Source organism: Thermobia domestica, chromosome 11 (assembly GCF_964235325.1).
Source record: "Thermobia domestica chromosome 11, izTheDome1.hap1.1, whole genome shotgun sequence".
NCBI classification, from domain to species: Eukaryota; Metazoa; Arthropoda; class Insecta; order Zygentoma; family Lepismatidae; genus Thermobia; species Thermobia domestica.
Window position 1 is genome coordinate 121,901,773 of NC_137464.1, and position 20,717 is coordinate 121,922,489.

The following is a 20,717-nucleotide window of genomic DNA, read 5'->3' on the forward strand; positions in this document are numbered from 1 at the left end:
AGTTAAAGGACAGATAAGAGAGCGAAAAGGAGCTCTAGAAGTCTGAACTTTTTAGAAACGTCCTAGATAGGTGAAAATATAGTTAAAAATTGCCAAAGGTATCAGGTAAATTACCTCTCTTTTCTTATATTCTATATACTTTTTCTTTCACATCCAAACATCTCTATCCAGAATTACGAGATAAAGGTGGAGAGAGAAACATTCCCATTTCAAGAATTATATCAGGAAAAAAATCTTTTGACTTAGACTAGATTCGAACTCGCAACCCTTGCATCCATGGCTCAGCGCTCTACCGATTGAGCTAACAACTACTGTTGGAAAAGCCACATTTCTACAACTACCGGTTGCTGAATGGTGTGTATTAACCAAGTTTGCCGAGATAATTGCTTCATATAGCTATAATAATAATAATAATAATAATAATAATAATAATAATAATAATAATAATAATAATAATAATAATAATAATAATAATAATAATAAAGCAGAAGAAGAACAGAATCTAAAAAGTCACATATGTTAAAAGTTTGACGTGCAGAGTAAGTCCTAATATGAGATTTTATTAATTATATATAATAAATGTAAGCGTGGTTTATTCGTGCGTGCTACTCAAAGTGCGCAACTCACTACCTAGTCCCATAAGGGTTGTACGCGTATGGTACAGTAGCCTTGCGTCCTCCAACCGTGAAGAATGTTTCTGTTTGAACCTATGCGTGTCCTAAGAGGAAGGAGGAGATTGAAAGAAAGAAAAGTGGTTTAGAAATTATGCAAACGTAGAATATCTCACGAGGCGAGGTGATATAGAGTTCAGCGTGTCTTTCAGCTACTACTCTATACAAGACGTACATCCACGACTTAACGTGGAACCCGAACCACACGACTCCTGACGGGAATCGAAACCCCTATCACCTCTAGTTCTATCACGAGAGACACAGGAACATGTAAAAATAATCGAAAATGAACGATATTAATGTTAAATCCATAGCTTTTGAGTGCATGAATTATGTATGATACCCTCTATATCGTTCACATCAAATTTTAGCATTATCTGTATGGAGGTTTAATAGGAGGGGTGAAATTAAAAATTCCTAATTGAAATATATGAGTGGCTATTCAATAGCTTTCGGGGTCACTGAAATGCATAATTACACTCCCGATACTATTAAAGCCCAAAGCTTTACTCTTTCGTTAGCAGGAAGTTTATTCATTTACTTAACTCAGGACACCTTAAAGTTAAGGATATGAAACTCGATGCATATATTTCTAATTCAAAATTATTAGATACGTATTGTAGCTTAGACTTCTAAGGAGGGGAAGGGACAATTTACGCAATGATTTCCTTCACATTCGAATAAAATACTACCTCATTATATTGCAAAAACTCATTTCGAGTGGTGTCATTGCTAATAGTTTTCCGTATTTGTTTATATCCCTACTCATTTATAACAGTATCTCACTTTTCCTGTGACGGGAGCAACACCTAAGCGAGCATTCAGTAATGTAAATGCCATTAAAATCTATATTCATAGCACAGTGGTGCAAATAAAGTTGAGCTCTTTGGCAATTTTTAGCATGGGAAGCGAATAAAGCCACCACATTGGAAAATCAGGTAATAAATTCCTCTGCGAAAAAGATCACCCGCACATTTATTTTACAGGTGGTGGTTTATAGCTATACTTAAGTTTGACGAAATTGCTCCAGTGAGGCGAGACACTGAAGTCATTCGTAATAAGGGGGAAGGGACATGTAAAAGTAGTCAAATATGAACAATATTAGTATCGAAATCATAGTTTTCGTGGTCGCAGATGAATAGTGACGCTGTCAATGTTGCTTAGGTAGAAGTTAAGCCTTGGTTGGCATGGAGGTCAGAGTGGGAGGGTGACAGGTAAAAAATAAATAAAATAAAATCAAAACATCCTATATTTGTGTCGAATATATATTTTTCGGTATCTCTGACATAAATAGTAATATTCCAGATGTGGTATATGACCAAGGTCGGCCCCATTCGCATGTGGTTTCAGAGGAGAGAATCGGTGAAGATTTCAGAACAGTTCCTTTGACTTAAGTTTCAGTACACTGAGAGGGAAGAGTGGTAACACACAAATACTGGTGTCACATCTGGACCTATCAGACGTATGATTTCTGGGGAACTGTCGTTGCTCCAGGGAGGCATTACCCCCTGATCAGTCCCTAACATTCTTACTGCTTTACAGGGGCGTAGGCAGGAATTTATTTCAGTGATCGAAAGCATTTTTAGGGGTAAATTGTGCACCCTCCAGGAGCCCATGTAGCATCATACGTTCAACAGTACTTTTTCTGAGTCAAAACTTTGTCTCTCTCTCTCTCTCTCTCTCTATATATATATATATATATATATATATATATATATATATATATATATATAACAGTAACAGGGGCGGTTGTAGACATTTCGTAACTGTAAGCAAATTATATTTAGGCGCCCCGCCTATATGATAATAAAAGAATTGAATGCTGTAATGGACAAAAATTCTTCAGATAATTGTTACAATTACAAATTTCTTCAATATATAATAATTCAGTCTTCTAGTGAGTATTAGAGGAAGATGGCAAAATTAAACCTAATTAACTGTGGATGAATCATGACCAAAGTTCCAGTTTTAATAATTTATATCTTTTTATTATTATTATTATTATAAATAAGCACAGGAAACAACTAAAATGTATACCTAAGATGTATTTTGACAAATACAGTTGAAACATAAAAGTCGAAATAGAATAAAACTAATGAGCTTCAAGTCTAACATTATCACAGGTTTGATTTTGACAAAGAGATATGCTCTTACACTTCATTAAAAGCATATTTAAATAGTGTTTTCTAGTGATACAAATATGGTAATTAGCTTAATTTCTCGTTTTCTTTGTTACTGTAAAGTTCATGTTATAAAGACACTTTTCTGGCTTTCAATTTGGCAAAATCTCTTATTATTGCATCCATATCAATTTCATTCAGAATGTCATCTTCAATGGCCATCAAAGCTAGTCCATTTAATCGTTCTTGAGATATACTTGATTTCAAATAATTCTTTATTAATTTTAGTTAAACTAGTTCAATACACAACAAATGACAAAAGTGTGTCTTAATTTATATGTAATTTGTCCCCGATCAGTGGCAGAACTTTAAAATCATGTTTCTCCGCAAAAATTCTTTTCAGGACCCCTTATGCCTATAGAACAATTCAATTCTTTCATGTTTCTTTCCAACATAGACGTTCGAAATCAGGCAGTAACACAATGTAAACACAAGTAATGATGCACCCATTGAGGTCCGAAGATTTTTTCGGAATAGCCTACAAAATGCAAATAATTTTGTGTATTTGCCCCCTGAAATTATGCTAATTGGGGGATCCAGACTCTCAGACTGCCTGTTCAGTGTTTCGTCCACACATATTTTAGGGGGCCACTCCCCCCGGGAGGAGTTCAAAATAATACGTCTATAATATAATAATAAATAAAAGAGTACCAGCAGTGGCCCTACTAAGTGTGCCCCCCGGAAGATGTTTTCTGAATAGAAAACTGCACCTATTAGGGATGCGCACGATACAAGATTTGTGGCTGTCTCGTCTCGAAAATGTGCTGTAAAAGTGATGGCTCGACTCGAAAAATGTATATTTCTCTATTGGAAGAGCCGTGTCTCGACTCGAATTTTGTCTGGAAATTTCTGTCTCGACCTGGCCCCTTGCGCATCCGTAGCACCTATGTCGTTACATCCCTGAACACAAGTAACTAATAATCAAAACTCTACTTTGCATTAGAATTATTACTAATTTAAAATATCGCTCCATCTAAATTTATTAGCAGAAAATGGATTAATAATTATTGTTATCTGTCATAATAAAACGAGCATCTGTATACGCTGCTGTGATTGAAAGTGAGAGTACTGAAAAAAAACTACTTGTCATCCAAATGACCTTTCGTCGCTTCCGATTATATCCTTTCAAGTTATATACTTATATGCCACGTGAAAACTAATTGTATTCAAACAAATTTTGAAATACATGAAATTTAATTCAGACCCGTAACCGAAATGACCGTATCGTTCCATTTTAATTCAACAATTAAATTACTGCAATCAGGTTAAAATAAATTTGTCAGCTTCAAAAGAATGTCGACCTGCAAATGCTTCGTTAACAGTGACTGATATTGACAATTCCCCACCTCAATATTTGTCTAATTTTGTCCAGCACTCGAAAGAAACTTTTTTAGAGCCTTCGGTTGCCTCTTATCTCCTTTCACGTTTTGTAGCTTTCTTTTCCGATAAAATGCTCACTTGGTTTTATATTGTTGGTCATTATTATTACATGAAAAACAAAGTACTATTAAAAAGTGAAAGCACACATCATTATAAATTAAAAATATAAACAAAAACAAAATGACTTAGGATAGAAATGAAAATGTTGACGAATGACAAATGACTAATAGATATTAACAAAGTGAACATTAAGCACTGGACAGCGATTGTGAGTCATTAGGAACTTAAGTTAAAATTTCCCTCAGAAATGATTTTTAAAGAACCCATTTGTACCGCCCGTCTTTTCTTAGTATTCGCTCCACTCCCTGGACGAATGGACAAGAAAGCCTACTTGCTTGCATGGGGGCCCGAAGAATGTTTTTAGGGGGGTCATCTCCCTCGTTACTATATTACGTTTGGTATTTTTATTTGTATTAAGAAAATAGTAAGAAATTATACATATACATTATAGTTATCGTAAGCCAGGTGGGGCCTGGCCCTTTCGTCCCCTTTTGGGTGCCCATGCTTGCTTCAACTTTGATAATGTGCATTTCATTTACGGTGATCTTTCTCAACCCTTAACTGTTGAGAAAGGAATGAAGAGTCAGTTATATTTGTATTTTGTGCATAATGGTGGGATTGGGGAAAGAATACCAGTCTTTAGCTCTACGGTCATAGTGCTTAATACAACATCTATTGGAAAGCTAAATTTACATTGATTTTATCTCATATTCGTAAAATATCCCTTTTCCCTCTTTAAATGATCTATCCTGTGCCATGGAAGTTTTCCTCAAACTAGCATCTCTTGTGAGTGTGGCATTGGCATCAATTTCTAGAGGATATCAGGCTTAGCGCCTATTTTGAATTCTCCCTGTATGTTGTTATTGTTCTTCAAACAAGAAATTGTAATTATTAAATAATAAAGAAGAGATTTCCCTATGTTGTCACCTCATCCCAATACAAATTCATGCTTACCATTCTCTTCCTAGTTTCCGTAACTTCATCAAAACAAGCTCAGCCACGCCGTTTCAGCAATTAACAAACTTCCCTATTGACCAAGATAATTGTGATGAGCTGGTCACCCACGTGCGGAGCACCAGGAAGAAGCGAAAGCAAAGAAGTAGAACAAAACCAGGGGACACGGGACCCTCGAGGTGAGAAGTGTGACAGAAGCCGCCAGAAACACACTTTGGACCCCTATTCAGAAGAGTCGTCGTAGCAGCAATTGAAAGACGGTCGGCACGCCTGGGCCCTCACCAACCATTGCATGACAGAGGTGTCATTCTGAAGAGGCCAGGACATCTGGGAGCTGTTGCCCTGAGGTCGAGAGGTTCTTCACTCTCGAACGTGAGGTCCGGGATCGATACCAGACGGAAACACTCAACGAATTGGAGGATAAGGCTTCACCCGATATTTGAAGAGGCTCATCATATCGAAATGGCTGAGGTACAGTAAAACCCTTTCCTTTCCTAACCTTTGTGTCTCTGTGATTTCTTCTATTAGAAAACATGCATTTCATTTCATTCATCCCCAATTAATTACTTCAGCGCTGTACTGCTCAGATCCCCACGTACTTTCTCTCTTGCCATGCAAAGTGCTATCCCCACATTCTTTCAGTAAAGAACTGATAATTGAGCAAATAACTGTGGTTGTAACTCCACAGTACAATACAGCAAGAAATTGATGTGCGAGTCCATTTCATTTGTAAAGGGGTGTTTTACAGCCAACCAAGCGAAGATTCGACTTTATTGTCCTTTTGATGTATTTTATCTGTATCTCAGTCTGTACAATATTTATTCGAAGCTATATGAGGAAAATTTTTCATCATAACATTTTTAAAATGAATATTTACATTTAAAACAAAATTCATTTTTCTAATTTGGTGCCCTGTTCACCTGGCGCCTCATGCGAACGAGTAGTTCGCAGGATTCGAGATCCGGCCCTGCAGTAACAATGGAATTCTGTATTACCGCCCGACTATCGTTGTTGTGAAAACATTCATCATAATATGACGTAGGAAAATGAGTTACATTAAGGTCTAAGATCTAATGTCAAAGTTGAAACATCGCAAGTAAAACAAAAACATATATTAGCAAAAAGTTTTGAAAATAATTTCAGTTTAAACTAGCTGCGACTACATTTAATTCAAAATTGAACTTCTGGAGCGCAACATATGAGCGTAACTAAAAGAAAAAAATCAATAAGAACAGTCGGGATTTGAACCTAAAGAAAACAAGTAGGAGTCCCTTATACTAACCATTCATCTACTATATTTTGTTTACTAAAAATATTTTCCATGCAGCAAAATGCCATTTCACACTGAAACATTAACAACATAAGAACAAAGTTTTCAAGAAAATTTCCCAAAGCTTATGTATTAAAAGTATCCCGGTATTCGCCCAGTGGTACTGCAAAATCACTAGTCAGGATGCCTCGTATCGAAATTTGAACCTGGAGACTCCCAATTACAGAGGTCAACGCTAACCAGTAACCTACGTTCGCTCAGTAAATGTCATGAAATTACTTTTCTGTAATTATTTTTGGAAAATGTTTATTATTTTCATGAAGCAAAGAATGCATCTTCTACTTGGGTTGAGAACTATATACTATACTTCTAAGAGTCAAAAACTAATAGTTGATGTTTATTATTTCCGTCGATTTTCTACGTCTGCTAAGTTATTTCAATTTTTTTTAAGTTTTCCCTTCCAGTTATGACAATGATTAGAAATGAAGAGTCCTCTTCTTATACAATTCTTGATCATTGTAACATTTTTTAGTCTAAATTCTGAGTTATTGAAAATATTTAAATTAGTTAGAATGAAGAGGATAATACTAAGAAACATGATTAGAAAAAAAAGAAACATTGTTGTTTAACGGATTGATAGAATCAAGCTTTTTCAAAACATAAAAAATACTGTATGGTATGGGATGATCATGGAAAAAGTAAAAATAGCCATCGAGGACACACTAACCAATCACTGTACGCAGGTAAGTCAAGGTTCGTTAACTTGAAAATGAAATGAAATGAAATCTTTGAGTTTTACGTCCCGCGGTTATGCCGGTTAGGCTAAAGGAGACGGTGATGATGAATAATGAATGAAATGGTGGAATGAAGAAAGTGGGAGGAAACGGGAGAACTCCGAGAAAACCCATGCACACGGTGTTTATCCACCACAAAGTTCACTTGGCGGGGACTGGGATCGAACCCGTGACCCCAAGCACCAGAGGTGAACGTTCTATCACTGATTCGTTAACTTGGTTATATGAAGAAATCACTAACAGAAAATAGCTGATAGCTTTACGCCTAACCATCTCAGCGACCTCGAAACTATGAACTCTACATGAACACCGGTTGTCGTTTTCGATCATTTTATATGTTACTTCCTTCCCAAGGTTGCTTGAAGCTCCCTTCCAAGGTCGCAAGCTGTCTTGCCCCTTATCCTAATGCATGAAAAGCAAATAATATTTTCGCCAGCGAGGGGCAGGGAAGGAAGAACGCACACAACTCGCTGTATAGCTTTAGGGCAAATACCTAAAGGCACAAGCAATAAACCACCTGACCAAGAGCAATGTTGCGAAACATAAGGCAGGGTAAGCCCACGCTCAGCCTGTTCGGCACAAAATCACTGACCAGCGTTGCCATTCCTAGCATAATTATGCCAAACCTAGCATCTTTTCGAACGCTCTAGCACCTAGCATCTTGCTATTAGCATAATTTTAAAATCTAGCATATTTCAGCTACCATTGTTATTTCCTTGCGTTGGAGCGTTGATAGTTGAATGACCGAAGGCGAATTACTCTAGTGTCAAAGCTTCCTACAGTAGAAGAAACTTTAAAAATTAATTTGCGGAAAGGAAGCAATAAAACGATAAAAGAGAACAAACGCATCTCTCTTATTGCAACCAGAAGGGTCCCTACTCTACGAGCTTCTAAGGGCTGCTTGCGAAAAAAAAAATCTTCCTCATTCTATGTGAAGTCACTTTCTATGAGACTCCCTGACGCCTCCCAAGTCGTGTTGTTTGAGAGGAATCTTGTTAGCCCCTTACTTTTCAATTGGGCCTTTACAGTTAAATGAAAGACATGGTTACAGTCTTATTGAGGCCACATCCTGTTGATGGTTGAAATATCTCCTACCCCAATCCCACTTTTAGTTTTGGGATGCGGTACTCTTTTTAAAATTCCTCTTAACTGAAATGAACAAAGTTGTTGTTTCTTTCCATCTTCCCCCTCCCTCCCACTCTTTCTCTTTTATTACTATTGAGGTCTTATATTCAATGTCTTCAATTTCAAAGTTAGTTTGTGTTAGGTTAGTGCTGGCTGAAAGAAGTTGTTCGTGTGCTCTTTGCGGTTGTTATTTCATCGTGTGTTAGTTTTTGTGTGTTAATTATCATATTCTCACGTTCATAGTTTGTGAGTTAACGTTACGACACAATGAGTGATGAACGGAAAAGGAAAGCGTGTGATGGTAGTCCAGAGAAGCGAAAAAAAGCGCGAGGAGATTCAAGCCGAAAGTGGGAAACATTCGATCAAAAATATAGATCGGAGTGGGAAAGTGACTTAAAATTTAAGGGGTGGTTACGTCCTGTAAAGGAAAACCCGGGGAAAGCATTCTGTGTTGCCTGTAATGCGGAGTTAGCAGCAAAACGTAGTGTGCTTGAAAAACATTCTGAATTTGCAAAACACACAAATCGTGTTAAAACAGTAGGGCATAAACAGAAATCTATAACCCAATGTTTTGCAAGTGCGGAATCAAATCCCGACGCAAAAGTAAAGAGAGCAGAAATATTGTGGGCAGCTTTCATGGCAGAACACAATATTCCTATGCGGGTTGGAGAGCATCTCGTAAAAGTGGCAGCGGCTGCATGTAAATGTAAGACAGCCGAATCCGTAAAGTTTGGAAGAACAAAAGCCACTAATATAATTAAAAACGTCATTGGGAAATGCCACTTTGATGACATAGCACAACAACTACGGAAATCGAAGTTTAGTGTAATAATTGATGAATCTACGGACATTGGTAGCATTAAAACTTTAGCGGTGTGCGTAAGGTTCTTTGACGAGGAGCTAAAACGGGTGGACACAAAGTTCTGGAAACTTGTCCAGGTTTTCACTGGAAGTGATCCCGCTTCTGCACTCGTAGGAGCAACGGCTGACCGTCTATTTGAAGAGCTCATGCAAACCTTTAGTGATGCTCAGATCCCGGAAGAGAACATAGTTGGATTTGCGAGCGATGGCTGCAACGTAATGTTTGGTAGGGGAAATTCCGTTGCAAGCAAACTCAAAGAACGTCTTCCAGGACTGATCACAATGAAGTGTATTTGCCATTCTTTGCATTTGTGCGCGAACGAAGCTACTAAAAAACTGCCATTTTCTTGTGAACAGTTAGGTCGTGACGTTTACAATTATTTTAAGCATAGTAGTAAACGGCAAGCCCAACTTCAAGAATTTCAAGAATTTTTAAACTTAGACCCGCACAAAATGTTAAGGCCATCTCAAACAAGATGGCTATCTCTGATTCAAGTGATAGAAAGACTTTTGGAGCAGTGGGAAGCACTTCGGTCATTTTTTATTGAACGCTCATTCGAAGGAGATGAAAAGGCGGACTTTATTCTACATCAAATGAACTCTCCTGAAACAAAACTCTTTCTGTTGTTTTTGAAATTTACATTGCCCAAGTTTACAAATGCTAACAAGCTCTTTCAAAGCGAAAAAGTTGTTGTGAGTGCTCTTCATACTAAAATGTCCGATTTATATTTATCGATACTTTCGATGTATATGGATCCCATTAAATTAAAGCGACTTGATCTTCAGCAAATTGATCCTATGGATGAAAGACTTTTTCAACCCTTAATGAACGTTTATGTTGGGGTGGAAGTACACAATCAACTAGGGACAGTGCTCAAAAGCCATGAAAATATTAATGATTTCAAGCGAAGGTGCAGGGATTTCTACATTGCAGCCTGCTTAGAAATTAAAAAGAGATTCGATTTTGGGGACGAAATTCTTTCAAAATTATCATGGCTAACTCCCGGTATCGCGCTGAAGATAGATCAGTCACGACCATTATCTATTACGCCTCTTCTATCTAAACTTCCTCGTATAGTTGATGCTAATGATCTTGATCTGCAGCAAAAACTAGACGATCAATGGCGAAAGCTGCCGTATTCTAATCTTCCCGAAGACATGATTTCTTCTGATGTGGATAAGTTTTGGCTAACCATTCGAAATAGTGAGGATTTGCTTGGAGAGCGTGAATTTGAAGAATTAGGAAAATTTGCTCTTGACGTACTTATATTTCCTCATTCCAGTGCTTCATGTGAACGGATTTTTTCGAAAATAAATTTGATGAAGACGAAAACAAGAAACAAACTAATCACGTCGACAATAAACGGTCTTCTTTTGACATCGGAGTGCGTAAAACAAACGTTGTAATAAATTCCAACCAACAGAACGAATGCTGGCCTCAATGACAAAAGCTTCATTGTATGCCCCTTCGACTTCATCTGCAATTCCGGAGGAGGAAGTGGAAGATATTGAATTTGAAGTCGAGTTTTGAAAATCTGAACACCCTAACGTGTGTGTATATATACTGTATATATATATATGTATGCATATGTTATGTGTTGTATAGACTATAGACTAAGCAAGTTTTCATATTTGGTTTTCATCATATATCGAGGACTCCAATCAAGGTTCTTATTTTTAGGTAAGCAAACTATTTTGTTTAAGTACGTTAAATCAATTTACTTTACAAAATAAATTTTGCACAGTAATAATAATAATAATAATAATAATAATAATAATAATAATAATAATAATAATAATAATGTGAAATTTATTATTATTATTATTATTATTATTATTATTATTATTATTATTATTATTTGAAAATATTAAGCCTAGCATAATTTTCTAGTAAATAGCATAATTCTGAGCAACAACTAGCATAATATTCCGTGAAATAGTTGGCAATGCTGTCACTGACCCTTCGAACAAGATAACATTATTGCGCTCTCAGAGTCAGGTTTTAATTGCATTTGTGTTGAAGTACGTTTTCTTTGATTTTTAAACATTTGATGAATTTCTTACACACTGTTGTGTATGATATTTTCTATGTGGAATATTATTGAATATTTTCTACTGTACACATTGTGTAAATAGAACTCATCTGTATTTCTTACATTGACTTTGAAAACTTTAGCAATGCCCTCATGCGCTGTGTACGGCTTTAAAATGAACACACGAAATAGAAAAGTTGGTGAAGCGAATGTCAAGTTCCGTTCATTTCCAAAGCAGGGAGATTTACGGCAATTGTAAAGCAATAGGAGTGTAATTTTGTCATCTGTGGTTGGACCCAAAAAGCCGTAGGTCCACGCTGCTTATGCCCTTAGCAGAGCTGAGCTGATTTTGAGTTTAACATCCCGTTCAGCAGCGAGGCTATATGATATGTAGACCTACTGGTTAACGTGGAATCCGAATCACATGAGCTCCCACCGGGAATCGAACCTGGGTCTCCCACGCCAAGCGCACGTACGCTAAGCTTGTGCCCTTAGTTTTATGAAATTTACCAAATGAATGAATATCTACATATTTTAACACAGTATATGAGTTCTTTGCTATATTGCTTTTGTAGTAATATTTTTGTCATTAATTTGCTTTATTATGTATCTTTCTATATAAAATAACAAGTTCTGGCTGGCTGACTGATCAACGCTAGGCCAAACCGCTTAAGCTAGAAACTTGAAGTTTAGAAACGGCATATGATTTGTAATGTAAGGTTCCACTAAAAGAAGAATATTTGGAAATTTGAAGGGAAAAGAGAGAAAGAGGAGTGGCAATTATCTTAAAATGCCCATACCTTGGAATCTTTGAGTGTTAACGACATGAAATTTGGTATTTGGACTTCTCATTTAAAATAATTAGATATGTATGTAAGCGTTTTTTATGATATTTGCCCTAGAAAGGAAGAAAATAGGGTAAAGTTACAATTGTTATAATTGGATGGTCATAACTCGAAAATCGTTAAGGTTATTGACATGAAAATTGGTTGAGTTGATTTTGAGTTTAACGTCCCATTCAGTAGCGAAGCTATATGAAACGTTAACCTACTGATTAACGTGGAATTCTAAATACATGAGCTCCCGCCGGGAATGAAAATTGGTGTTTAGGTTTTGCAAGTAAAACAATTAAAGACATGTTTCTGCGTTTTTTCATTTTTCCTTAGAAAAAAAAGGTTTAAATTGTAATTGGTAAAATAGATTGGCCATATTCCAAAATCCCTTAAGAGTATATATATTACGGTTAGAAGAAAAACAGCAGGAAGTCAAAGTTGGGAGTTGAAATTGTTACAATAAGATAGCCATATCTCGAAACCACTTAAGATCAGAGGTCTTAGGGATATGAGAAGTGAGAGGTCGGAGAAAGAGCAAATGCAAGCGTCTGGGGGCGGACTCCCCGCCTAGACGAAAGCAAGTTATGCAATAAAAACATTTGCATCAGTTAGACTTTACACGGCGGTTTCTGGGTGTTGGTTTTTGAAGCTCCAAGTTAATCACATAACTTCAATTTACATGTCTTTATTTTCTAAAATTCAGCAGTTGTTTATAAGTGGGTATTTTGGACTCAAATTTTACATTTAAACTCATATGTTTTTTCGTTATTTATATCTGGTATCAACTTTGTTTTCTTTATCAGAAAGATAGAAGAAATTTTCGATTATTTTTACATGTTCCTGTGTCTCCCATGATAGAACTAGAGGTGATATGGGTTTCGATTCCCGTCAGGAGTCGTGTGGTTCGGGTTCCACGTTAAGTCGTAGATGCACGTCTTGTATAGAGTAGTAGCTGAAAGACACGCTTCTAAACCACTTTTCTTTCTTTCAATCTCCTTCCTCTTTGGGCACGCATAGGTTCAAACAGAAACATTCTTCACGGTTGGAGGACGCAAGGCTACTGTACCATAAGCGTACAACCCTTATGGGACTAGGTAGTGAGTTGCGCAGTTTGAGTAGCACACACGAATAAACCACGCTTACATTTATTATATATAATTAATAAAATCTCATATTAGGACTTACTCTGTACGTCAAACGTTTAACATATGTGACTTTTTAGATTCTGTTCTTCTTCTGCTTTATTATTATTATTACTATTATTATTATTATTATTATTATTATTATTATTATTATTATTATTATTATTATTATTATTATTATTATTATTATTATTATTATTATTATTATTATTATTATAGCTATATGAAGCAATTATCTCGGCAAACTTGGTTAATACACACCATTCAGCAACCGGTAGTTGTAGAAATGTGGCTTTTCCAACAGTAGTTGTTAGCTCAATCGGTAGAGCGCTGAGCCATGGATGCAAGGGTTGCGAGTTCGAATCTAGTCTAAGTCAAAAGATTTTTTTCCTGATATAATTCTTGAAATGGGAATGTTTCTCTCTCCACCTTTATCTCGTAATTCTGGATAGAGATGTTTGGATGTGAAAGAAAAAGTATACTAGAATATAAGAAAAGAGAGGTAATTTACCTGATACCTTTGGCAATTTTTAACTATATTTTCACCTATCTAGGACGTTTCTAAAAAGTTCAGACTTCTAGAGCTCCTTTTCGCTCTCTTATCTGTCCTTTAACTAATTTCTACAGTTACTTAGTGAATCACATATACATATATTACAGATGTCGTATCTCTTTCTCTTCTCTCTACATCATGTCTGGAGGTGAATGTTTTGACAATAGGTTACAAACACGATTTTAAAAAATAATACGATCTGCGATATCAGTGATACATATTGTGGTGTTTAACTTAACATATAAAACAATAAATAGAAAAACTGAGAATACGAATCTTTTCGTGCACTGATGCTTCAATAGCACTGAACTGATGCTTCAAATCTGTGTCTTTACTCCCTTCACCTATGTTAATTCCCTAGTCAAAATAAAAACTCTTCAAAATTAATCACAAATTCTTATACAACCATCCCTTCCTTGGAGTACTGCGCGGTCACATACCCGTCACTGCGATGTAAAGGCACTTATGGCGACGAGGATACCTACATACAGAGGTCTAAAAGGCTCCATCATTGAAGATGAACACATCAAGGGAACTCCTGTAGTTCGGATCCCACGTAAAGCTGTAGGTTCACGTCTCATATAGCCTCGCTGGTTAAAGAAACGCTAAATCCCAACAAAACAAATGTAAAAACACATGTTTTAAGCTTAAAGATTTTACGGGATTCATCTCTCCCTTCATTAAAATATGAGGGTAGTTGGAGGGTAGGGTTATTGGAGAGTAGAAACCGAAAGTAGCGATTCTCTCAAACAATGCTCCACCACTTTTGTTTATGCATAGTTCGCAAATAAATATATATAATTAATATCTGTAAAATATGTGCTATTCAATCATCAGAGGAAAGTCTTGAAGGAGTATTTCATTAAAAAGGGGAGGTTTGGACGATTTTGATATTTTGTAAATAAATATTTCATTAAAAACACAATATAACACACATATTTCGCCTGTAAATCATTTAACTTTGAAACATTCTGAAGTGTTGTTTACATGTAAGGATAATTTTGTGCAGATGTTTTTTTCTCGAATATTGCATTAGTAATTTTATTTAAACTATTTTTTTTTATAAAGGAACATTCATTAACAATTTTACAATGTGGAGTAACTATTTTTTCTCGTAAAATTTCAGAAAGAGTAGTTTACTAATTGAGTTAGATCTCTTAGAACAAACTTTCCAAAAACGTCACTAACAAACTTCCCAGTTCATATTGATGTGATTCTTATCATCTTATCTCTGGAAATAAAGAAAGGGTTGTTTACTGATGCAACGAAATTGGATAGCAGATACAACAAATTTTAAAAATATATAGGCCTATTTGTATTTTGTAAACATATACAGACTAGCTGAAATCCCCATTCTTCGCAAGGGGATAATAGATTCATGGAAAGTATTTGAGTCCCTCTTGCTTTAGGATACGCATTTAAATGAAAGTTTAATGAGAAATGATAAAAAAAGGTAAAATAGTCTATTTATTTCATACATTTTTGAACGCACCTACCCACTTAAGATACACTTTTTAATCAAAGTAACATGATACAAATCCAGCTTCACGTAGGTACTATCGATATTTCAAAATTCATTTCAAACAGGTCAGCACTTTTCCTATGGTATGAGTCCAAATATCATAAAATATCCCTCTCAATTTGGCAAGAAAAAAAGCTCTCATTCTCTCTGTAAAATAGGAATGTCTAAAAACGCTGGGACACGTGTTCACTTATTTGTTATGACAACCTTGTAAATAGTAGACACAAGTAGTGGACAGTGAAACTGGAATACTTGTGTAAATAGCATAGAATGTTAACGGGGCTCACCTGATAAAATGTTAGTTTATATCGTACCTTTGAGCAAAGAGTCACGTTATGCCAGAGTAACGAGACGTACCTACTTTCGTTGTTTTATATTTCATGCACGTGGAGTTAGCAAATACATGGAGGGAACATTGCATTGTTCATAATGATTCTCTGTGTACAAGTTTTTAAAGAAAGTCTATGACGATTTTGTTCATATTATAACAGTTTTTCTATACATTGCGATTACTATGAGGTAACGAAACCAAGGATTAGTACAACTTATAGTCTACGTCATAATTCCTGCAGGAATAACCTCATTCGAAAAAGGTCAAAACGTCCACACAAACTGTCTAACTTCTCACAAAGGGACAAACCCATCACATGCACGATCGATCATAATACTCACACTCAGAAAATGTTGAACGCCCAAAGAATCTTTCATAGTCCTCTTCCCCCCCCCCCACACACACACCCACACAAACGGACAAATATCTGAACTGCAAGAACGGTCATAACCCCGCAGCAGCAACCCTCACACTAAGAATTGAAGAGTTTGATGCAATAAGGGCTAACTCTGAAACATGCAGTTGGAGGAAAACGATGGTGAAAATTAAGTAGTGTTTCTTTTTTTTCTTTCTTACATAAAACAATGTAATATGCAGCATTTTATTCCGATATTAAATTGAAATGCTACCAGGATGCTAAACAAACATGTCAAAAGCCACAAATGCGTTTGATGCAAAAAGGGCATAAACTCGCTTACGCACTTATTACATCAAACTCCTCAATTGTCAGAACACCTACACAATCGGTCATAGCCTCGGAGGTTTTATTCTTTCACTTGTGTGAAGGTTACGGCCAATCTTTTGTGTGGATGTTTTATCCGCATGTGTGCGGGTTGTGGCAGTATTCCAGTATATTCATCAATCGATTTCTGATTTTTTCTTTTGTGCAGATTTTATGTTCTTTTGTCGGATTATTAGCGTTCACATTGTGCAGGGAGGGGGTTTTGGCTGTGGGGGTTATGACTGTTCGTGCATTTCGGAGATTTGTGCGTTTGTATGGAGTTATGACCGATTCTGTGGACGTTTCGACATGTCCTGAGTGTGGCGGAGTATGGTTGTGGAGTTACAACAGTTAGTCCATTAGAGGGAGTTGTTACGTTTCTGTGGATATTACAACCGTTTGTGTGGGAATTTAGTCATTTTTCGAGTATGGGAGTTTTGGCTGTGATCAAGCTTACGCATAGTCGTAATTGTCCTTCTTCCTCCGCTTTCCTCACTTCCTTCTCAGTAGTAATAAAATACTCAAACTAAATATTGAAAACATAGTAATTGTTGATAAAGACATTGTGCTATCAAGCATTCAAAACTAATTTTTAATATAATCGTAACTATGGGTAATCCCTAAAGCATTAACTTTTAGGTAGATCCCAAGAAAACATCGTTTACAATAACGAGTTGAGTTGAATTGATTTTAACGTCCTGTTCAGCAACGAGGCTATATGAAATGTGGATCCACTGATTAACGTGGAATCCGACCCACTTGAGCTCCCACCGGGAATCGAATCCAGGTCTCCCAGCTTACAATAACGAATCTAGTATATAGTGTTCATTATAAAATTATAATGTGATTCGTTTATTGATACCTTTTTTTCTTATCTATTAAAAAGTATTTTCATTTTTACTTTAGTGAACTAAAGGCAAGCACCGTTTAAGATTATACATTTCAATAAAGAAAGAAAAGTGACTGTATGTATTTATTTCTCCTGCAAAGCCCGGGAAAAGCTCAATCGGGATGATGGTTAGGATCCGAATCCTCATAATATTAAATCAGCGATATTCCCAATATATCACTACTGCTCAATATATTCATTTATATTGAGTCAAAGTCAATGTTCAACTGTAACGCGCATGCGCAACCTATTGTCGTGAGGTAATCACAAGGCGAGTAACATTATCTCGTTAGTCACGTAGTAGAGTAGTGTGTTCGAGAGTAATCTGATGACGCCGAAACTGAACGAATTCTGAGAAGAGTTCACCGTGGCTCTTTCCGACGCTAAATTCAGAGCGTCGCCTGTAGCAAAAATGTGTCAACAGCGTAATGTTCGAGTAGGTTATGCCACTGTCAATCGTATTGTACTGAAATATGTAGCACAGAGTCCTGGGCCCACTACACCAACGGGAACAGTTAGAACCGTTTCCCAAAAGGGTTTATGATCGTGGTCGATTCCTCGTACAGGAGTCTCCGAAAGATAGAACGAAACGTCAAAATCAATGCTGGGTACTACTGATTGAAATATATCAGCATGAAATCCCAATTTTGTACGGACAAAACGTGTACTAGGTTCAACTGCATCAAGACAGGGCATCCAGTCACACTGCGGAAACCGCTGAAATTCTATTGCCGTATGGAACAGGAAACTAGAATTTCGGCAATTCCCTTCTCTGTCAGGAGCCCAGAAGCCAGCCCGATAGACTATTGTGCCTTTGGCCTCCTGAAGCGATGCATGTCCCACCATCCATTCCGCATCGTCACTGTCCTGTAAAAAGGCTGTAAGCAGGAGCGGGATGCAATCATGGTCCAACTGCAACGCAGTCTCCTGCAATGGAAACTCCAATGCCGGTTAATAGTCAGTAGAGGTAGCCTACAGATTAAACACAGACGATGGTGGACAGAGCATTTACTAGGCATGAGAAACATTTAAGTTCGACTGAATATAAGTGAAAGTGTGAGTGTTGTGTGTAGTGTGAATTTATTTTTCTTTTTCAAAAAAGCATCCCCTGCAAACTTTAGTGGCTCCTCACTGACCTTCTAAAAATAACCTGAGACACGTTATTAATGTAGTGATGTCTGGAATAAGATAGTCCTTAAATATATAATTTTGAGAATAAGAAGTAGTATGCGTTGAGTTGAGTTGATTTTAGTTTAGCGTCCCTTTCAGCAGCGAGGCTATATGAGACGTGGACCTACTGATTAACGTGGAATCAGAACCACATGAGCTCTCGCCGGGAATCGAACCCGGATCTCCTACGCCAAAGGCGTGTACGCTAACCGCTTAGCCACGGAGGAGCTCAAAAGTAGTATGCGTGTCACTGCTAGGGCAAATTAAACAATATACATTTTACTACTTAACCGTGTGTGTTTTTAAAAAAGTAATATATTCGAGAAGAATAAAAAGTATTATTTTCATCAGACTGCCGACGAACTACATACTTCTGCACGTCATAAATGTCGTATTTCTTGATATTGTCGAAATCTATGCACAAGAATTTACCCTTAAGGATATCATTTTATTCAGCTTGATATGATATCGATTGATGTAGAATATACTTTTATCTTTAGACAGAGTTTCAGTTAAACAAAAATTAAAGTCTAAGAATTAATTATACTTCGAGATATGTTTCATTAACCGTACTATATCTGACATCTTGCTAGTGATATAATGATAAACTTGATTACCACATATTTCAATGTCAGTTTTATCTTACTAGCTGGTGCGGTAATGGATCAAATGTTAAGTTTTCAATAAATTTTACAAGATAGCCTGTACTTTCAGTATTATAAAATTATGATGGTCTAAGAACTTGAAAAAAATATTTTTAAGACGTCAACAGTCACATAAGAACATAATCCAAAATGTCCCAAAAATGTAGTGAAAAAGCACGTTTCCACTTAAGCAGTTGCGTAAACTAACAACACTTCCGTAACCGATCTGATCATAACCCAGTTACAAACTGTTTCAATACCATTTTATAATTTTGAATTGAAACACTTTCTATCTATAATACTTTTTGTTTTATTAGCCTTTAAAATATAGAAGGCTTTATTTGGTCACCCTACTCTTAACGAATTACTATTATCTATATTTTAATGTATGTTAATACCCGAAGAAAAATTCCTAATATTTAAATCGAAAATAGCGCCTTGCGGAATCCTGATCATTATGCAATTGTTATGTAATTTTGAAATTGGTTTAATGTATTATATGTCAGACTTTGCCTTACAAGTGCTGAATCTTCGTGATATATTCAAGATATTTTTGGTAAATTCAAACTGTCTCATTTCTTGAAGAAAAAAAAGCACAGAACAATAACTCAAAGGTAAGAACCCTTCAGCTCAAAAAGAAACGTTTCTTTCACTAACCCCAAATTATTATTTATTTTTTTTTAAAAAAAGCTTTCCTTAAAGCGTCTGCATACGTAAAAATTCTCGAAACTTTTCTGGAAAAGGATTTTCTTTATTTTCAGGTTTACGAAGTTTTTTAAAGCAGTTCTGAAGTTATATTAAACACTGGAAACAAGGTTGGATATGATGCTTTGAAAACACATTTTGCATCTAGAAATATTAAAGGTATTTACTAAGGAAGATGAATGATGGAGTCCTCATCTGCATAATCTACGAGGGTAAGCTACTCAACTAAGAATCTTACATTCAAATGGTCTCTCTCACAAGATCGATCACTTACCAGATCTCGGAAACAATGTGATAATGATTTTGCAAGTGATACCAGTATGAGTTTAAAGGGTTTTGTGATTTTAATTCATGAATGGTAGATCAAATACATCTTGGTTCACTATAATGGAATGATCAGTTTTAAGAAGGGAAGAAATCCCAAACCAGAAGGTTAAAAATCGAAGAAAAAGTTATATGTTCGAGTGTTTATTCATTACCCACCAAGTTTGTGCTGAGCATATACTATACCACTCACGGGTAGAAACAAGCTTGTAAATAATGCAGGAGATATTACAATGTATACTATACATTGTATAGGGTTCGAAAAGTAATTTTCCAAAATTTTGGTCTTCGTTCCCTTCTTAAAATTGATGATTCAATTTCAACACCAGAAGGAAGTATCCGATCGACCCGACTTTGCTGAAAGTGTAGAACATAATGGGTACTGGCATGCTTAACGGTGAAGCAGCAGATCTCTTGCACCAGTCACAATCCATGAATCTACCGTCGGAGATTTCAACGGCCCCGTTACATCACCAACTGAGAGAACAACTATCTTTAATGTTTACTGTTGCAAATTATATAGCCACACTACACAGGCCTGCACAGCAACCAATA

The 20,717-nt window shown here is 36.3% G+C and overlaps 1 long non-coding RNA gene across 1 annotated transcript in view; it reads left to right on the forward strand.

Moving 5' to 3' along the window:
• LOC145663656 (uncharacterized) overlaps positions 1-20,044 on the forward strand; it is a 94,202-nt gene extending 74,158 nt beyond the window's left edge. The window contains exon 3 of the long non-coding RNA XR_014127216.1: positions 19,895-20,044. This is a non-coding gene — a long non-coding RNA (uncharacterized LOC145663656). The remainder of the gene's footprint in view (positions 1-19,894) is intronic.
• Positions 20,045-20,717: the final 673 nt, after the last annotated feature.